The sequence below is a fragment of the Hemiscyllium ocellatum genome, chromosome 11 (genome assembly GCF_020745735.1).
Source record: "Hemiscyllium ocellatum isolate sHemOce1 chromosome 11, sHemOce1.pat.X.cur, whole genome shotgun sequence".
NCBI lineage: Eukaryota > Metazoa > Chordata > Chondrichthyes > Orectolobiformes > Hemiscylliidae > Hemiscyllium > Hemiscyllium ocellatum.
Window position 1 is genome coordinate 312,753 of NC_083411.1, and position 20,170 is coordinate 332,922.

Sequence of the window (20,170 nt, forward strand, 5' to 3'; positions counted from 1 at the left end):
ACAAGGGGGTTACAACAGCGATCTTCCAATCATCTGGGACTTTCCCTGACTCCAGTGACTCTTGAAAGATCTCAACCAATGCCTCCGCTATTTCCTCAGCCACCTCTCTCAGAACTCTAGGATGTATCCCATCGGTGCCAGGAGATTTATCCATTTTAAGACCTTTCAGCTTTTCTAGCACTTTCTTTTTTGTAACGGCAACCATACCCAACTCAGCCCCCTGACTCCCTTTAATTGTTGGGATATTACTCATGTCTTCCACTGTGAAAACTGACGCAAAATACTTGTTAAGTTCTCCTGCTATTTCCTTCTCTCCCATCGCTAGGCTTCCAGCATCAGTTTGAAGTGGTCCAATGTCTACTTTTGCCTGTTGTTTGTTTTTTATGTATTGAAAGAAACTTTTACTATCATTTCTAATATTACTGGCTAGCCTGCCTTCATATTTGATCCTCTCCTTCCTTATTACTCTCTTTGTTATCCTCTGTTTGTTTTTGTAGCCTTCCCAATCTTCTGATTTCCCACTGCTCTTGGCCACTTTATAGGATCTCTCTTTTTCTTTAATACATTTCCTGACTTCCTTTGTCAGCCATGGCTGTCTAATCCCTCCCTGGATAATCTTTCTTTTCTTGGGGATGAACCTCTGTACAGTGTCCTCAATTATACCCACAATTATACCCAGTGGTTAGCACTCCTGCCTCACAGCGCCTGAGACCCGGTTCAATCCCCGACTCAGGCGACTGACTGTGTGGAGTTTGCACGTTCTCCCCGTTTCTGCGTGGGTCTCCTTCGGGTGCTCCGGTTTCCTCCCACAGTCCAAAGATGTGCGGGTCAGGTGAATTGGCCATGCTAAATTGTCCGTAGTGTTAGGTAAGGGGTAAATGTAGGGGTATGGGTGGGTTGCGTTTCGGCGGGTCGGTGTGGACTTGTTGGGCCGAAGGACCTGTTTCCACACTGTAAGTAATCTAATGTAATCTAATCTAATCTAATCTAATCAAACTCCTGCCATTTTTGCTCTACTGTCTTCCCTGCTAGGCTCTGCTTCCAGTCTATTTTTGTCAGATCCTCTCTCATGCCCTCATAATTACCTTTATTTAACTGTAACACCATTACATCCGATTTTGCCTTCTCTCTTTCAAACTGCAGACTGAACTCTATCATATTATGATCACTGCTTCCTAAGTGTTCCCTTACTTTAAGATCTTTTATAAAGTCTGGTTCATTACAAAGCACTAGGTCCAGAATAGCCTGCTCCCTTGTGGGCTCCATGACAAGCTGTTCCAAAAAGCCATCCTGTAAGCATTCCATGAATTCCCTTTCTTTCGATCCACTGGCAACATTATTTACCCAGTCCACCTGCATATTGAAGTCTCCCATGATCACCGTGACCTTGCCTTTCTGACATGCCTTCTCTATTTCCCAGTACATTAGATTAGACTTACAGTGTGGAAACAGGCCCTTCGGCCCAACAAGTCCACACCGACCCGCCGAAGCGCAACCCACCCATACCCCTACATTTACTCCTTACCTAACTCTACGGGCAATTTAGCATGGTCAATTCACCTAACCCGCACATCTTTGGACTGTGGGAGGAAACCGGAGCACCCGGAGGAAACCCACGCTGACACGGGGAGAACGTGCAAACTCCACACAGTCAGTCGCCTGAGTCGGGAATTGAACCCGGGTCTCTGGCGCTGTGAGGCAGCAGTGCTAACCACTGTGCCACCGTGCCGCCCACGCCACCGTGCCGCCCACGCCACCGTGCGCCCCTTGTCCTGACCACTGTTAGGAGGTCTGTACACAACTCCAATTATGGTTTTTTTGCCTTTATGGTTCCTCAATTCCACCCACACAGACTCCACATCATCTGACACTATGTCATTCAGTGCCATAGATTTAATTTTGTTCTTAACTAACAAGGCAACCCCACCCCCTCTGCCCACCTCCCTGTCTTTTCGATAAGTTGAAAATCCTTGGAGGTTTAACTGCCAGTCCTGAACCCCCGTAACCATGTCTCTGTGATGCCTACCACATCATAATCATTCACGATGATCTGTGCCATTAGTTCATCTGCTTTGTTATGAACGCTACGAGCATTCAAGTAAAGTGCCTTAATGCTAACTTTATCATTAGAGATATTGGAAGTCATAAGATGTCCGAAGTTATCCTTCCTTTTTGCTGCATTCCCAGTCCGCCTCGAGTTTAGATCCGCCTGCACATATGCTATCCTGTTGCTTATCTTTCCATTTAACTCCATACTCCCTGTCGCTTTCACTTTTCCTCCCCCCAACTCAGAAGTTTAAAGTCCTACTGACCATCCTATTTATCCTCTTTGCTAGTATATTGGTACCTGATCGGTTCAGGTGGAAACCGTCCCAACGGTACAGATTCCCCCTGTTCCAAAACTGATGCCAATGCCCCATGAAGTGAAATCCCTCTTCCCCACACCAATCCCTTCTCCCTGTAATCCTTAATACCCTTACTCATCAAGAACTTTCACTCTGAGGTTGTGCCCTCAAGTCTTAGTCTCTCCTACTAGTGGAAACATCTCTACATCCACTCTGTCCAGGCCTCTCAATATTCTGTAAGTTTCAATCAGATTCCTCCTCATCCTTCTAAACTTGATCAAAAACAGACCCAGAGTTCTCAACCACTCCTCATAATGACAAGCCATTCATCTCCAGGATTGTTCTTGTTAACACCCGCTACACTCTTTCCAATGCCAGCACATCCTTCCTTAGGTATGGGGCCCAAAATTACTCACAATATTCCAAATGCGGTCTGACCAAAGACTTACATAGCCTCAGCAATACATTTCTGCTTTCGTATTCTAGCCCTTTTGAAATGAATGCTGACATTACATTTGCCTTCCTAACTGTCAACTGAAACTGCAGGTCAACTTTAAGAGAATCCTGAACGAGGACTTCCAAATCCCTTTGTGGTTCAGATTTTCAAAGTCTTTCCCCATTTAGAAAATAGTTTATGCCTCTATTCTTCCTACCAAAGTGCATAACCTCACATTTTCCCACATTGTATTCCATTTGACACTTGTTTACCCACTCTCCCGGCCTGTCCAAGTCTTTCTGCAGCTCTCCTGCCTCTTTAGTACAACCTGTCCCTCCACTTATCTTTGTCATCTGCAAACTTAACAACAATGCCCTCAGTTTCTTCATCCAGATCATTAATGAATAATATGAATAGGTATGGTCCCAACAGTGACTATATAGGACAAACAGGAAGACAACAAACAATCCGCATACATGAACACCAACTAGCCACGAAACGACACGACCAGCTATCCCTAGTAGCCACACACTCAGACAACAAGCAACATGAATTCGACTGGGAAAACACTACTATCATAGGGCATGCCAGACAGAGAACAGCCAGGGAATTCCTAGAGGCATGGCATTCATCCACAAACTCCATCAACAGACACATCGACCTGGACCCAATATACAAATCACTACAGCGGACAGCTGAAACTGACACGCGGAAGCGGCAAGGACAGACCACTATAAATGCCGGAAGAAACATCAAAGAAGCGCTTCGCAGGAGGCTCCAGAGCACTGATGATGTCTCCTAGCCAGGGGACGAAACATTTGCAACTAAAACTTCCAGCTCGGCGAACAGAACCACTACATTTTTAAAATTCGATTGTCAGCTAAGTTGTTGATTTTATTTAAGATTTATATGTTTGCTTTTAAAATTTCTTACTTTTTGCATGCTTAATATTAATTCTTTGTGTAAAGAAAGGTAGTTTATTTCATATATAAGGTACTATTGTAAGCTGGTTCTTTTTAGGCTTAATGTAATTGAGGGTATACAAGAAACGCAGAGTTAGATGACTAGTAGATTTAGAGAAGTGATTACACAGCAGGATCGGTCTGATTGATGGGTGACTGTCAGGAAAGGTAAGAAGGTAGTGCAGAAGTCTCCTGTGGCTATTCCTTTCTCAAACAGATACTCAGTTTTGGGTACTGTTGAAAACGATAATCTCTCAAGAGGAAAATAGAAGAGACAGTCAGGTCTTGGACTCTAAGAATAAGTCTTATGATAGACGGGGTTTGACAAAATTTTAAAAAATAATTGTTTTGAGGACCCTCCTGTCAAGGACATACGCAGGAGATTCTGCAACAGTGAACGTGAATTTACAAAAGGATGATGCTTTCCTAGTGCCAGAACTAAATGCTTCTCACAAAACATTTGAAGCATATTGTTAAAGGAGAGAGTGAAGAACTGGAAGTTATTGTACACTTTGGGAGGAATGACATAATTAAGGAAAAGATCAAAGCTTTAGAGAGTGAATATAAAAGGTTAGGTAGAAAATTTAACAAGGTAACTCAAGAATTAAATTGCATTTCTTTCGATGCATGGAGTCTTACAGATAAGGCTGATGAACTCAGGGCATGTTTGGGAATATGGGATTTGGATGTCATGCTATTGCAGAAACTTGACTGAGGGATGGATAGCACTGGCAGCTCAATGTTCCAAATTTTGATGCTATAGGAAGGATAGAAAGAAAGGCAAAAGAGGAGGGAGAATGGTATTTGTCTGAAAAATTGTCTACTGAAAATATATGGGTTGAAACTAGAAATAAAAAAGGAGTGATCATCTTGATAGGATTGTACTACAGACCCACCAGTGAGAGGGAGATTGAGCAACAAATATGCAGAGAGATCTCAGATATATGTAAGCATAACAAGGTTGTAATAGTAGGTGATTTTAATTCTCTAAACATTGGCACTATCATGGTGTTAAAGATTTGGATTCTTAAGAGGGAGATCAGGAAGGCAAAGAGAGGATATGAGAACCTTGGCAGATAAGATTCAGGATAATACAAAGAGATTCTACAAGTACATTAAGAACAACAGAGCAACTAGAGAGAGACTAGTGCCCCTTAAAGATGAAGGAGGTCATCTTTGTATTGAACCTCTAGAGATGGGGAGAGATATTAAATGAATATTTTGCGTCGGTTTTTACCATGGAGAAAGAAATGTAGGCTAGAGAACTCAGAAATAAATATTGATGTTTTAAAAACAGTTCACATACAGTTATACAGTATGGAAACAGACTCTTCGGTCCAACCAGTCCATGCCAAGCACGCCAAGCATAGTCAGCTAGGTAAGTCCAGCAGTGAAATATGGTGCCTGAGGATCAGCGACTTTGACATTAGAGTCATAGAGTCATAGAAATGTACAGCACAGAAACAGCCCCTTCAGTCCAACTTGTCCATGCTGACCAGATATCCTAACCCAATCTAGTCCCATTTGTCAGCACTTGGCCCATATCTCTGTAAACCCTTCCTATTCATATACCCATTGAGATGCCTTTTAAATGCTGTAATTGTACTAGCCTCTATCACTTCCTCTGGCAGCTCATTCCATACACACACCACCTCTGCATGAAAAAGTTGCCCCTCAGATCCTTTTTAAACCTTTCCCCTCTCACCCCAAACTTATTTCCTCTAGTTCTGGGTGGACACCCCCAACCCAGGGAAAAGACATTTTTTTAACCTTATCCATGCCCCTCATAATTTTGTAAACCTCTGTAAGGTCACCCCTCAGCCTCCGATGCTCCAGGGAAAACAACCCCAGCCTATTCAGCCTCATTCTGTAGCTCAAATCCTCAAATCCTGGCAACCTCCTTATAAACCTTTCCTGAACCCTTTCAAGTTTCACAATATCCTTCTAATAGGAGGGAGACCAGACTGCACATAATATTCCAAAAGTGGCCAAACCAGTGACCTGTACAGCTGCAACATGACCTCCCAACTTCTACAGGAGAAAGTGAGGACTGCAGATGCTGGAGATCAGAGCTAAAAATGTGTTGCTGAAGAAGTGCAGCAGGTCAGGCAGCATCCAAGGAACAGGAGAATCGACGTTTCGGGCAGAAGCCCTTCTGATTCCTGAAGAAGGGCTTATGCCCGAAACGTCGATTCTCCTGTTCCTTGGATGCTGCCTGACCTGCTGCGCTTTTCCAGCAACACATTTTCAGCTCCTAACTCCTACACTCATTGCTCTGTCCAATAAAGGAAAACATATCAAATGCCTTCTTCATTATCCTATCTACTTGCGGCTCCATTTTTAAGGAACTATGAATTTGCACTCCAAGATCTTTTTGTTCAGTAACACTCCCTAGGATCTTACCATTAAGTGTATAAGTCCTGCTACAATTTGCTATTTCCAAAATGCAACACATCACATTTATCTAAATTAAACTTCATCTGCCACTCCTTAGCTCATTGGCCTAGCACCAATCCTTGTGCATACCGCTGGTTACTGGCCTCCAATCTGAAAAGCAACCCTCTGCTTCTACCTTCAAGCCAGTTCTGTATCCAAATGGCTAGTTCTCTCTGTATTCCAGAAATCCAACCTTGCTAACCAGTCTCCCATGGGGAACCTTGTCGAACGCCTTACTGAAGTGCATATAGATTACATCCACCATTCTGCCCTCATCAATCCTCTTTGTTACTTCTTCAAAAAACTCAATCAAGTTTGTGATTTCCCATGCACAAAGCTGTGTTGACTGTCTCTAATCAGTGGGCTAGATGAGGTGGTGGTGGTTTTGAGCCAGCCCTAGTCACTCTCCCTTACATCAAAGACATCTCAGAAATGACTGCCAGACTACTCAGACCCCTTGGCATCATGGTAGCCCACAAACCCACCAACACACTAAAACAGCAGCTAATGAACTCAAAAGACCCTATACAGACAACGAGCAAAACTAATGTCATTTACAAAATACCGTGCAAGGACTGTAACAAACACTACATTGGACAAACAGGCAGAAAACAAGCCATCAGGAAACATGAACATCAACTAGCCACAAAATGACATGGCCCTCTCTCACTAGTTTCCTTACATGCGGATGAGGAAGGACACCACTTTAACTGGGACAACACATCCATCCTAGGACAAACCAAACAAAGACACGTACAAGAATTCCTAGAAACATGGCATTCCAACCAGAACTTTATCGATAAACACATTGAGTTAGACTCCATCTACCACCCCCTGAGAAAAGGAACAGGAAGTGACTTCAGCACAGGAAATAACATCACCACAGGAAATGACATCACCAACCTAAAGAAACCCAAACATATAAATAGAAAGCAGGAATTTTCAGCATTGCTTCGCCTGAGGCCACTGAAGATGTTACCTAGTAGGGTGGCGAAATGTCTGAAAATGAACCTTGCAGCTCAGCGAGCAAACCTACATCCAAAACCTCAACCTGAGCTCCAGATCTTCTCAAAGCACGTTCAGCTCAGAATGTGAATGTAGACAGCCTTCTCTTTAAGCTCCTTCTTTCCATTTTCTCTTACACTTAAACTGTCAAAGTAGTGCTGGTTTATGGTGACAAATGAAAACATTTCACTGTATTTTATGGTATTTCACTATAGAATACATGTGACAATAAAAAATTAATTCATTCATACCCCAGCTAATTGACCTATCCTGCACATCTTTGGACTGTGGGAGGAAACCCACACAGATACAAGGAGAATGGCCAACTGTCTGTATGGTGTTTGCACAAAGGTGAAATTAAACTGGCTCCCTGGTGCTGAGAGGCAGCAGTGCTGACTACTCTTCCAATGTGCCATTTGAACCACAGTTTGTAGGTACAGCATGTAATAAGGAAGGCAAATGGAATTTTGGCATTTATTGCTAAAGGAATGGAGTATAAATGTAGGGAATTGTTGCTGCAACTGTACAAGGCATTAGTGATACCACATCTAGATTACTGTTTACCATGTTGGTCTCCTTATTTGACGAGGAATGTAGTTGCATTGGAGGCAGTTCAGGGTAGTGCACTAGATTGATTCCAGAGACTGAGAGGTTTGGTTTCTGAGTAATTTAGGCCTGTATTCTCTGGAGGTTAGGAAAATGAGAAGAGATCTCATTGAAGTATACAAAATGCTCAAGGGAATTGTCAAAGCATATGTAGTGAGGAATTTTCATCGTGGGGCAATCTAGAAAAAGAAGGCATAGTTTTAGGAAAAGGGATAACAGATTTAAAACAGATGAGAAGAAATTACTTCTCCCAAAGAGTTGTGAATCTCACAGTCCATTCTATCTAACTCTCTGATTATCTTATATGTCTCAATTCAGTCACCTGTCAAACTTCTTCTCTAATGAAAACTGCCTCAAGTCCTTCAGCCTTTCCTCATAAGGCCTTCCCTCCATACCAGGCTATCAATCACTACATGTCACACTTGGTTACAATAGTTAAAAATCACACAACACCAGGTTATAGTCCAACAGGTTTAATTGGAAGCTCACTAGCTTTCGGAGCGACATTCCTTCATCAGGAGTGTCGCTCCGAAAGCTAGAGTGCTTCTAATTAAACCAGTTGGACTATAACTTGGTGTTGTGTGATTTTTAACTTTGTCCACCCCAGTCCAACACCAGCATCTCCAAATCTTGGTTACAATAGGAAAACCTTGGCTTCTGATTATCATCTCCACCCACAGAGCTCTCCTTTCTGATTTAAGGACGAGACTTTAAGGCACTTACAGCTCTCCAGTTCTTATCTTAGCTACACACTTTCCTTTCACTCTCCCATTTTCTAACCTTTTCAATTTTTTGAGGGTAACAGAAAATACATTTAGTTTTATGGATTAACTCGTAATGATTGCACATGTTGTCACCCAAGTAGCATTGAGAACCCCTTTGACTCTGATTATGGAAGGTAATGAATTTTTAAATTCCTCTAAGAGAATAACCTCTCTGAGAGTTTCACATGTGGTTTCAGCTTCTAATGCTGGCATCCACCTGTCAAATTACGTTGTTTACTCCTTTTCAATTCAATGTTGGTTCGCCCATGCTGTTCCATAAATTCCAGAACTTTCTGTCTGCCTCTGGCATTATCTAATATGCAGTCACACACATCATAATCCCAAGGAACTTCCTCAGACAGTGAAACATAAATTTCCTGTGCTTTACCCAGTGTCCAGCTTTCTTTTGCTCAATTCTTAGCCTGGCTATTTTCCCAAATGACATGAAGAAGGCCTCTGGATTAGTGGTGCTGGAAGAGCACAGCAGTTCAGGCAGCATCCGAGGAGCAGCGAAATCGATTTCGCTGCTCCTCGGATGCTGCCTGAACTGCTGTGCTCTTCCAGCACCACTAATCCAGAATCTGGTTTCCGGCATCTGCAGTCATTGTTTTTACCATGAAGAAGGCCTCCCCTTCCTTTCCTCAAATTTCAAGCAGGATGCCAAGTGAGGAAAAGGACAATTTCCTTGACTGGTCCAGAATGGCTGCTAATATTGATGAATATTTTCAAAATTGAGAGGTGTACTTGGAAGTCACATCACCCCAGGATGGGATCTCTGGTTGCTGAGATCTATACCTTCTTACAATGGAATTCATGGTCCTTGACCCTAGAGACTCTACATGTTCTTGTACTCACTGATGTCTTCAACAAGTTCATGCAGGCCATTCCCACCTGTAACCAAAAGGCCTTCACTATAGCCAGAGTGTTGGTATATGATTGGTTTGTCCATTTCACTGTTCCATCTCATATTCAGTGATCAGAGGCATGCCTTCAAAAACTAATTCCAAGAGAAGGCGGGCAAGGTCTGTGGGGGCATTGTTAAGAGCCATACCATGCCCTAACATCAAGCGGATGATGGACAGTGTGAACAATTAAACAGCACTTTGTCTCCTGAGGGTAAACAAAAGGAACATAAAAACACTTGGGGTTCTGAGGAAGGGTCATCAGACCTGAAACATTAACTCTGATTTCTCTTCAAAGATGTTGCCAGGCCCACTGAGCTTTTACAGCAACTTCAATTTTTGTTTGATTTAAAGCATCCACAGTTCTTTTTTGGTTATTATTTAGTAAACTAAAGGAGTCTGACTCCCTTCTGGAGACAGTTTAGGATTCTAAACGTACCCTGACTCATCCAATGCTATTCTATTTGAGCTCACCACAGTTTCTAATAAGGATGGCCTGGACAGATGTTGGAGATTTCCATTGACTTACTGTGGCTGGGATCCTCTGAGTGAAGGCTACCTCCTTTGATTTGATTGTGGCCTGCTGACAATTCTGACATGTTCCTGGCTTTGTATCTGCACTAAAGAGAGATGAGAATACAGGTGTAATGTGATCCTGGTAGCTCTGGCTGAGAATTCAAAGCACAAAAAAGTGAGGCATGGATGCTGTGAGCACCCAAATGGTCTCGGAGTGGGTGAGATACAGGCTGGTGCAGGCCATGAGCATGAGTATACTGTGTCTATGCAGCACTTTTAAAGTGGTGATGTAACCTGAGGTACAGAAGCACCCTGTGAGTGGATCAGACATGTGCATGAGGATTCTCAGAGGCTGGTAGATGTTTGATGCCAGTGTCAAATGTTGGATGAATGTATCCAAGAGGTGGCTAGATAAGTACTTGGGGCAAATCGGATCAGAGGTTATGGGGAGAAAGCAGGATTAGGCTACTCTGTTGTACAATCAGCCACGATTGTGATGAATGACAGAGCAGGCTCAAAGGGCCAAATGGCTTCCTCCTGCTCCCACTTTTATGTTTATGAATGCGTGGTGTGTATGTCTCATGCCCATGGAGCGTGCCCTGAGACGTTGGTGCCTTTTGTTCAAATGGATAACATTTGGAGCAAGTGGTGAGTTCAATCTGCTATGTAGACAATACTTCCCAGGAGTATCAGATTGTTTGCTTTCAAAATGTGCAATGAGCCTTCAACAGTTCTAGGTTTTAAAACAGTTTTTCTTCCCATTTCAGTTCACAATCAAAGTTACAAAAAGTATAAAGACACAGCCTTTATATGAGATGTGGTGCACTACTGGGCAATATGCCCAACACAGTATATCTCGACAACAAGATCACCTTGTGCCAGCTTTTCACAAGCATAGAGTCATAGAGATGTACAGCATGGAAACAGACCCTTCGATCCAACCCGTCCATGCCGACCAGATATCCCAACCCAATCTAGTCCCACCTGCTAGCACCCAGCCCATAACCCTCCAAACTCTTCCTATTCATATACCCATCCAAATGCCTCTTAAATGTTGCAATTGTACCAGCCTCCACCACTTCCTCTGCCAGCTCATTCCATACACGTACCACCCTCTGTGTGAAAAAGTTGCCCCTTAGGTCTCTTTTATATCTTTCCCCTCTCACCCTAAACCTCTAGTTCTGGACTCCCTGAACCTAGGGAAAAGACTTTTCCTATTTATCCTATCCATGCCCCTCATAATTTTGTAAACCTCTGTAAGGTCACCCCTCAGCCTCCGACACTCAAGGGAAAACAGCCCCAGCCTGTTCAGCCTCTCCCTATAGCTCAAATCCTCCAACCCTGGCAACATCCTTGTAAATCTTTTCTGAGCCCTTTCAAGTTTCACAACATCTTTCCAATAGGAAGGAGACCAGAATTGTATGCAATATTCCAACAGTGGCCTAACCAATGTCCTGTACAGTCGCAGTATGACCTCCCCAACTCCTGTACTCAATACTCTGACCAATAAAAGAAAGCATACCAGACGCCTTCTTCACTATCCAATCTACCTGCGACTCCACTTTCAAGGAGCTATGAACCTGCACTGCAAGGTCTCTTTGTTTAGCAACACTCCCTAGGATCTTACCATTAAGTGTATAAGTCCTGCTAAGATTTGCTTTCCCAACGTGCAGCACCTCGCATTTATCTGAATTAAACTCCACCTGCCACTCCTCAGCCCATTGGCCCAGTGTGGAAAGATTCCCTCGAGGCAGATTGCTAATTGACAACAGTTAAACTAGAGAGAATCTTGGTTAGGCTTTCTTTTCAGCTTTCAGCTCAAAAAGTAGAATAGCAGCCATTCTTATTCGGAAGAATCTTCCTTTTCAAATGTTTAGCCAGATAAAAGATGAGTCTGGACGGTATATATTGATCAAAGCCCTAATATGGAATTTTGAATCTTTATTGCCCCTCGGCACACCCTTTTAAATTTGTAACGGAAGTGTTCTCTAAGTTGATGGCTTTTGGAGTCCGCCGTACAACTATAGGAGGAGATTCTTACTGTATTATGGATTCAGAGACAGATAGGATACCTAAAAGCACTGCGAGTATATCTCCGAGATCGAGACAACTGGCAGATCTGAACAAGGAGCTAGGACTACTAGTAGGTGTGTGGAGGTGTCTTCATCCCTAGGGTAGCGACTTCACTTTCTACTCTAATCCACACAAGTGCCATACCAGAATTGATATGTTTTTTGCCCCTTTGACCCTTCTGAATTCGATACTGTCTTGTAAAATAGGTAATATATCAGCCTCGTTGGGCCTCCCCCAATTTCTTGATGAAGAGCTTATGCTCAAAACATTGACTCTCCTGCTCCTTGGATGCTGCCTGGTCAGCTGTGCTTTTCCAGCACCGTACATTTTCACTCTGATCTCCAGCATCTGCAATCCTCACTTTCTCCTTGGAGTTCTAAGTAATTTGTCTCTAGACTGTCCAGATACAAACACCCAGGGGGTTGATTATCCAACCTCAATGTAACAGATTCTAGTGCTGAGAGGGCTCCTTCCTTCAGCTGCACAACCTGGGGAACACTGAGATGTAGTGGGAGAGAATGAAAATAGTTGAGGGCACTTTGGATAGCACTGGTGATATTTCACTGTGTATAAAACCTCATGACTTCATAATTGTTCCTGGTTTTACAATACATCTGTTTGTGTGAGTCAGTGTACACCCTGAATTTAACTGTACCACTGTGATGCCTAACTTCATTGCATAGAATCACAGAATTGCTAGGTGCAGAAGGAGGCCATTCGGTTCATCATTCTTGCTATCCCCTCATGTCAATTTCCTATCTTTGTCCCCATAGCCCGACTCACCATTTCTGTGCAAATCATCATCCAATATTCTAGTGGATGCCAAATTGAACCAGCCTCCTCCACTTCTCCAGGCAGTGTATTCCATACACTTGCTGATCAAAAAGGTATTCCTTACATCACCTTTGCTTTGTTTGCTCATCACTTTATTTCTATGCTCTCTTATTACTTTATTCTTTTATAAGTGGGAATAGCTTCTCTATATCTACTCTGTTTATCATTGTTTTGAAAACATTGATGAAATCTCTTAACATTATTCTCTCAATGAACTTTATTCTTTCAATGAAAGAACAGTTTCTACTTCCTCACTCTGTCCTCATCACTCAAGTTTCTCATTCCTGGAACCACTCTAGTAAATCTTTTCTGCAATCTCTCTCCAATGCATTCACATTTTTCCTACATTGTGACACCCAGGACTGTACTCAATGTTCCAGCTATGGTTGAACAAGTGTCTTGTACAAGCTCAACACCACCTCCTTGCTCTCATATTCTCAGCCCCAATTAATAAAGCCAAGAACACTATGCTTAATTCCTGTCCTGCCACCTTCATGATCTCTGCACGTAAACACCTGGGTCCTCCTTTTCCTGCAACCCCTTGAGATTGTACCCTCATTTTATATTGCCTTTCAATGTTCCTCTGACCAAAATGCATCACCTCTCACTTCACTGCATTGAACTTCATTTACCTCCTATCCACCCACTCCATCAATTTGACAATGTCCTTGCAGAGTTCCACATTGCCCTAGTCACAGTTCTTTAAAGTTTAGTATAATTTGCAAAGTTGGAAATTGTCTCCCGCACACCAACATCAAGATCATTAATATATTTATCAAGAAAAATAAGGGTCCCAATACTGACTCCTGGGGAACTTCACCACAAATCTTCCTCCAACTCAAAAAACATCCATTGACCATTACTCTCTGTTTCCTCAGCCAATTTTATATCCACAGTGCTGCTGGCCATGTAGAATGTACCATGGATTGATGTCTGTGCTGAGAGACTGCTGCAGCTAGTGGATGCAAGATGAATAAGGCTTACATAGGACAATGAGTTTGGCTGGTAACTTTACCCTCTTGATCAAGCATCGCCTCTCTTTCCCTGGGTTCTGTATCTAAAAGTAATGAAGTGACCATGTCAAATGTGATCATTCACTGTCCATCCCTTGAAGGTCTGATGTTCTTGACTGTGAATGACTACTCCCTCCCACGTTATGCTGTTCCCATCTAATACAGTCCTGTAATCTCCCCCCTTACAAATACTGTTGCTACCGTCACAATTGTTATTCACCCTTCCCCAAGTCTGTAGAGCTCAATCCCCACAAGCAGATTCCCAAGTGTCTTTCTCCTGGCAGTGTCTCCCCTTATACCTCAAACTTTTTTTCCTTTAGATTCTCAGGACAGATTCAGTGGACTGACCATGGCCCACTCCTTTTGAGTGACCTTACTGGACAGCCCCAAAGCAGAAGTGCCCTGACCTTTGTTGTACAGTTCTATGTCCACATTAATGCTATCCCCAAGACTTCCACTCCAGACTTATTAAGATCCACTTCCCAGACTGCAGAGGCACAGACACATTGATTGGGAACACCCTGCCTGGAAGCCTGATCATGGCCAATCCCTGGGCTCATACGGGAGGCTGTTCTTGACTTACTGTGCTAGGACCCCTGACTGCTGGTGGTTTCGATAAGGACTGTTTAAGACCTGGTTGCCTGCTTACTGCATGTGCAGTGTATTATCACCGTAAACTGCTGGCACATGCTGCAGGTGTGAGATTGACAATAGGAAGAGGACTGCTGACCTGCAAGGCAAGCTGCCTACTTGTGTGACTGCACTAAATGCACAGCAAGGTATGGCAGGAAAAAATTGGGACAAAAGCAAAATACTGTGAATGCTGGAAATCTGAGACAAATACAGAAAATGCTGGAGAAACTCAGCAGATCTGGTAGTATCAGTGCAGAGAGAAATGAGGAAGTTGATGTCTCAAGTCTTTTATTGCTCTTATTCAGGACTTTAGGTGAGCACTCAGCTTTGCGGTTGAGCAGCCTGAGATGTAGCCCAGTCTTATCCTTGAGCTGGGCACCTATCCATGTGTACAAAGTGTCCTTCAGCAACGACTCAAAGCAAATTGCCAGTGCATCCTGCAGTACTTCCTAAGCATCCTTCAGGTTGATCAGAGAAGAGCCATGAAGAGCCAAAGGCATTGGCAGTTACCATATGCCTATGTCTATGGGTAAGGTGGGTATGTGGCTGGTGCTCATGGATCATGCTCTGAGACGTTTTTACTTGGTGAACAACATGAAGGCTCTTCACAGCCAGCAGCAAGGTACCTGCTTTGTCTTCCACAATGGGAATTCTCAGGATCTACTTTGTTCATGGCAGATGACAGAATCGAAAGCTGCATATAAATGAGGTGAGATCTGCGTTAATAGGTTATAGTGTCATAGAGTAACACAGCATGGAAATAGGCCTTTTGGCCCAAACTGGTCCATGCTGCCCCTGGTGCCCACTCAGCTAGTTCCAATTGCTCATATTTGGTCAATATCCCTCTAAACCCTTCCCATCCTTGTACCTATCCAAAATGTTTTTTAAATATTGCCATCGTACCTGCCTCAACCACTTCCTCTAGCAGCCCATTTCACATACGCATCACTCCCTGCATGTTGACAAATAATATTCTCCTTTAATAGGTAACCCGTATCGCCCTCATGAAAATCTGGCCTCAAACTTAAAAGGTGAAGTGATTTATTCCAACATTAAGATAGACCTCACTGTATTTCTCACATAATTCTGCAACATTCCCACCATAGCTTACATTGTTTAGGCCTCTTTAAGATTCCACATGATGATTTCTTCAGAGAAAGAAAAATGAGCTCTTTAATAAAATTGAAACCTGTTTGTGTCCTTTAAATGTTCAAACAACAAACTTCTGAATGTAATTGTCCTTACCCCTTTAGCAACATGAAGAGAATCTGCGTATGGGAGGATACATACTCTACTGTTGGTGTCTGTGTGCCAATCTGCCTACGAAGAATATTGTTGAAGATCTGTGCTACATCCTTCTTGCCCTAAAGTCAGAGCAAAAGGAAATTTAGGAATTCCAAAGGTTTGTGGGGAACAGAAGTTCTAGTGCCACTGTGGCAAAGAAAGAGACATCCATCTCACTGAGTCTACACCAGTCATCTTATCAGAAAATAAATCTTCAAAATTCAATCATGGAAAGAGAAATATAACACACTTTCTCTGAAATCAAAATCCCTCCTAAATTCAAAACCACATGACCAGCAAGAAATCCACTCAGACAGGTGGATTGAGAAGCTGGGCTTCCACAGTTGCCTAGCACACACACCAGCCCCTGTCCATCCCAGCCTCCCCTTTGAGGAACTTGCATTCCTTCCAGACTAGAATCCTGAAAATGTCAAACCTTGGATTTACAATGTCCCCAGATTAAAATGTTCGTGTTTTACTCACACATTGAAATGTAATAAGTGAAAAGAGCAACATACATTTATAAAGCAAACTGTGATTTCATTAATGATATGGCATAAAATTACTTAACTAATTCTGATTTAATGTACCTCAAAGTCGATCATAGGGAGACCAGCTATCAGAGTGCTGAGAAGGTCAGAGTTATAAAGCTCCAGGGCTAACTGTGCCACAGCCTCTGTCTGTGTATCCTTCCCATGTGTGCCATAAAGTATTTCCTTCATTAATATCAGTGACCTAAACATAATAATGACAGTTGAGCAAGTCTCCATGAAAACATGTACAGGCAATATTGCTGTAAAGGGGTCAAGCAACAACAGCTGGACTAAACAGAGACACAGTCTAAACTCCTCTGCACATGTTTAAATTACAGGAGCTGGTACAATTGCAACATTTAAAAGTATCTGGGTATATGAATAGAAAGGGTTTAGAGGGATATGGGCCAAATGCTGGCAAATGGGACTAAATGTGTTTAGGATATCTGGTCAGCATGGACAGGTTGGTCCAAAGAGCTTATTTCTGTGCTGTATATCTCTATGACTCTATGCTTCTGGTAGAAGCAGCCTGAACAGGTGGGGTCAAGCACCCACAGAATCAGGATTTTAGTTTAACTTTCAGTAGTTGCGGGGGTTTGGGAGCTGATATACATTTCTCTCTGCTACAGCAAAACACTCAGTTCGTTCTCTCCCTTTGTGTTTTCTTTTGATGTTTTTGTCCTCCTGAACTGGAAAAGCATTGCATGTGAGACAATCTAATTTACTGAATTTGCCTTCGCCAAGAGTGTGTTTAGATTAGATTAGATTAGATTACTTACAGTGTGGAAACAGGCCCTTAGGCCCAACAAGTCCACACCAACCCTCCGATGAGCAACCCACCAAGACCCATTCCCTACATTTACCCCTTCACCTGACACTACGGGCAATTTAGTATGACCAATTCACCTAACCTGCACATCTTTGGATTGTGGGAGGAAACTGGAGCACCCGGAGGAAACCCACACAGACACAGGGAGAATGTGCAAACTCCACACAGACAGTTGTCCAAGGCGGGAATTGAACCCGGGTCTCTGGCGCTGTGAGGTAGCAGTGCTAACCACTGTACCACCGTGCTGTTTATGGGATGTTATATATTGGAAGAGTTCTTGTTTACTATTTAAATAATTTGCTATTCTCCTTTAAGTTTTCTAATAAAGCTCAATAGAGTAGAATAGAATTCTTCTTTCTTTTGTTTATATATTAACTATAGTGTAAGAATAAAGTGTGTTTTGCTTAAAACCTAGTAGTTTGATCAACCAAATTGCATCCAGAACATAATACCTAATACATGCCTTTAGAAGTAAGAAACAGTTGGGATCTAGGCTACCCTCTTAATATATTGTGAGGGCTTTTGCTCTGTTTCTTAACAATGGGCAACCCCTCACTGTGGTCTTAGACTCTCCCACAAATGGAAACAATCTTTTCAGTTCACCTCAAGCATCGACAGCTTCTTGTTGGTGAGGAGAAAGTCTAGATTTCCACTACCAAGAGAATTAAGAATGTAATATCCTCTTGAATAATATTTTGTACCTATTCACTATTTGAGTGATTTCAATCCTCAATCGCTCAGGTCCTTTTCAGCTCTTAGCACCTCATAATGTGAATCTTGGATCCAAAGTGGATAGTCTCACATCTTTCCACAACATATTCTATTTTCCAGAGTTTTGTCGATTCACTTAATCTATCAAACTCTCTTTGTAGCTTTCTGCTGTAATCAATATGATTTACTTTCTGCCTCATTTAATATCATCATGAATGTCTCTCTCTACTTTTGGCCAAGTCCTTTTGATAAAGGATCTATGGGATGGCAACATTTCCTAATGTGTCGGCAAAGAACACATCATCACCAATTCAGAAGCTCCAAAGACATTCAATTCTCAGAGGAGGATGAATTAGCTGCAGATTGAACTTTGCCCCTCACTCAGACAGAACTTCCTCTTCAAAGATTCAGCAGCCATTGTGATTGACTGGCGCCACTGCTGCCCCAGGAGCACATTGACAGCAGCTGACAGCACTGGGCCGACAGGCAGTCTTAGAATGCAGGGCAGGCAAAGTGTCGAATTCCCACACTGAAGAGGTGCTGAGGGCCATGTAGGAGGGAAGAAACCTAGGAGTCTTGATGGATAGATAGAGGGAGGGGGTTTGCATGAGCAACACACACTCTGAGGTGTACCCAATGTAGAAAAGGGGTCCTTGAAGATTTAGATTACTTACAGTGTGGAAACAGGCCCTTCGGCCCAACAAGTCCACACCGACCCACCGAAGCGCACCCACCCAGACCCATTCCCCTATATTTACCCATGCACCTAACACTACGGGCAATTTAGCATGGCCAATTCACCTAACCTGCACATTCCTCCCTGGACTGTGGGAGGAAACCAGAGCTCCCGGAGGAAACCCATGCAGACGGGGGGAGAATGTTCAAACTCCACACAGTCAGTCGCCTGTGGCGAGAATTGAACCCGGGTCTCTGGCGCTGTGAGGCAGCAGTTCTAACCACTGTGCCACTGTGCTGCACAATGTCTGAGCTGGATGACCTGCTGAATTCCCATCCCCATCCCCATCCCTATCCCCATCCAGGAACTACTCCTGCTCAGCCTCAAATTGAGAGTGAGTGGGAAACAGCACTTAACTTGTCAATTGCAGCAACTGGGTCAAGAACAAGAAGGACGGTGAATGGAAAGACCTTGCAGTTTCAATTAGATATGGCACCCCTTTGCTCCTGCTGCCCCTTCAAGGAAGCAATTCATCTGGTGCTTCTTCACCACCATTTCCCATTGGCTGATATTTCTTTCCTTTTCAGGTAATGATCCAATTGCCCTTGAGAAAGCTTTGGTTGTACCAGCCTGTCATCCAGTGCATTCTGAATCCCAACCACATACTGCACAAAATCTTCTCTTCACATCGTGATTGCTTCTTTTGCCTTTTAGATTAAATTTATACACTCTGGTTGTTAATCGGTCCACCCTAAGACTATAAGATGTAGGAGTAAAATTATCCAATTAGGCCCATCAAGTCTGCTCCACCATTTGATCCTGGCTGATATGTTTCTCAACCACATTCTCCTGTCTGCTCCCCATAACTCTTGATCCCCTTACTATTCAAGAATCTATCTGTCTCTGTCTTAAAGCTACTCAATGGCTTGGCCTCCACAGCCCTCTGTACATTGAGTTCCACACAGTCACTACCCTCTGGCTGAAGAAATTCCTCCTCACCTCTATTCTGAAGGGTTGTCTCTTCACCCTGAGCCTGTGCCCTTGGGTCCAAATCTGTTTTCCAAATGGAAACATCTTCTCCAGGTCCACTCCATTCAGGCCTCTCAGTATCCTGTAAGTTTCAATCAGATCCCCCGTTATCCCTCTAAACTCCATTGAGTACAGACCCAGGGTTCTCATTCACTCCTCACATGACAAGACTTTCATCTCCAGGATCATTGTTGTAAACCTCCTCTGGACCCCCTTCGAAGTCAGCACTCTTTTCCTTAGAATACAGGACCCAAATCTGCTCACAATATTTAAACGCAGTCTGACCAGAGCCTTATGCAGCCTCAGCCGTACACCTTTGCTCTTGTATGCTAGATGTCAGGACATGAATGTCAACATTGCTTTTGCCTTCCTAATTGCCAACTGAATCTGCATGTTAATCTGAAGAGAATCCTGAATCAAGATTCCCAAGTTACTTTACGCTTCATATTTCCAAAGCCTTTCCTGTTTAGAAAAATAGTCTATTTTTTCTACCAAAATGTACAACCTCACACTTTCTCACATTGTATTCCATCTGCCACTTCTTTGCCCAGTCCCCTAGCCTGTCCATGTCCTGCTGCAGCCT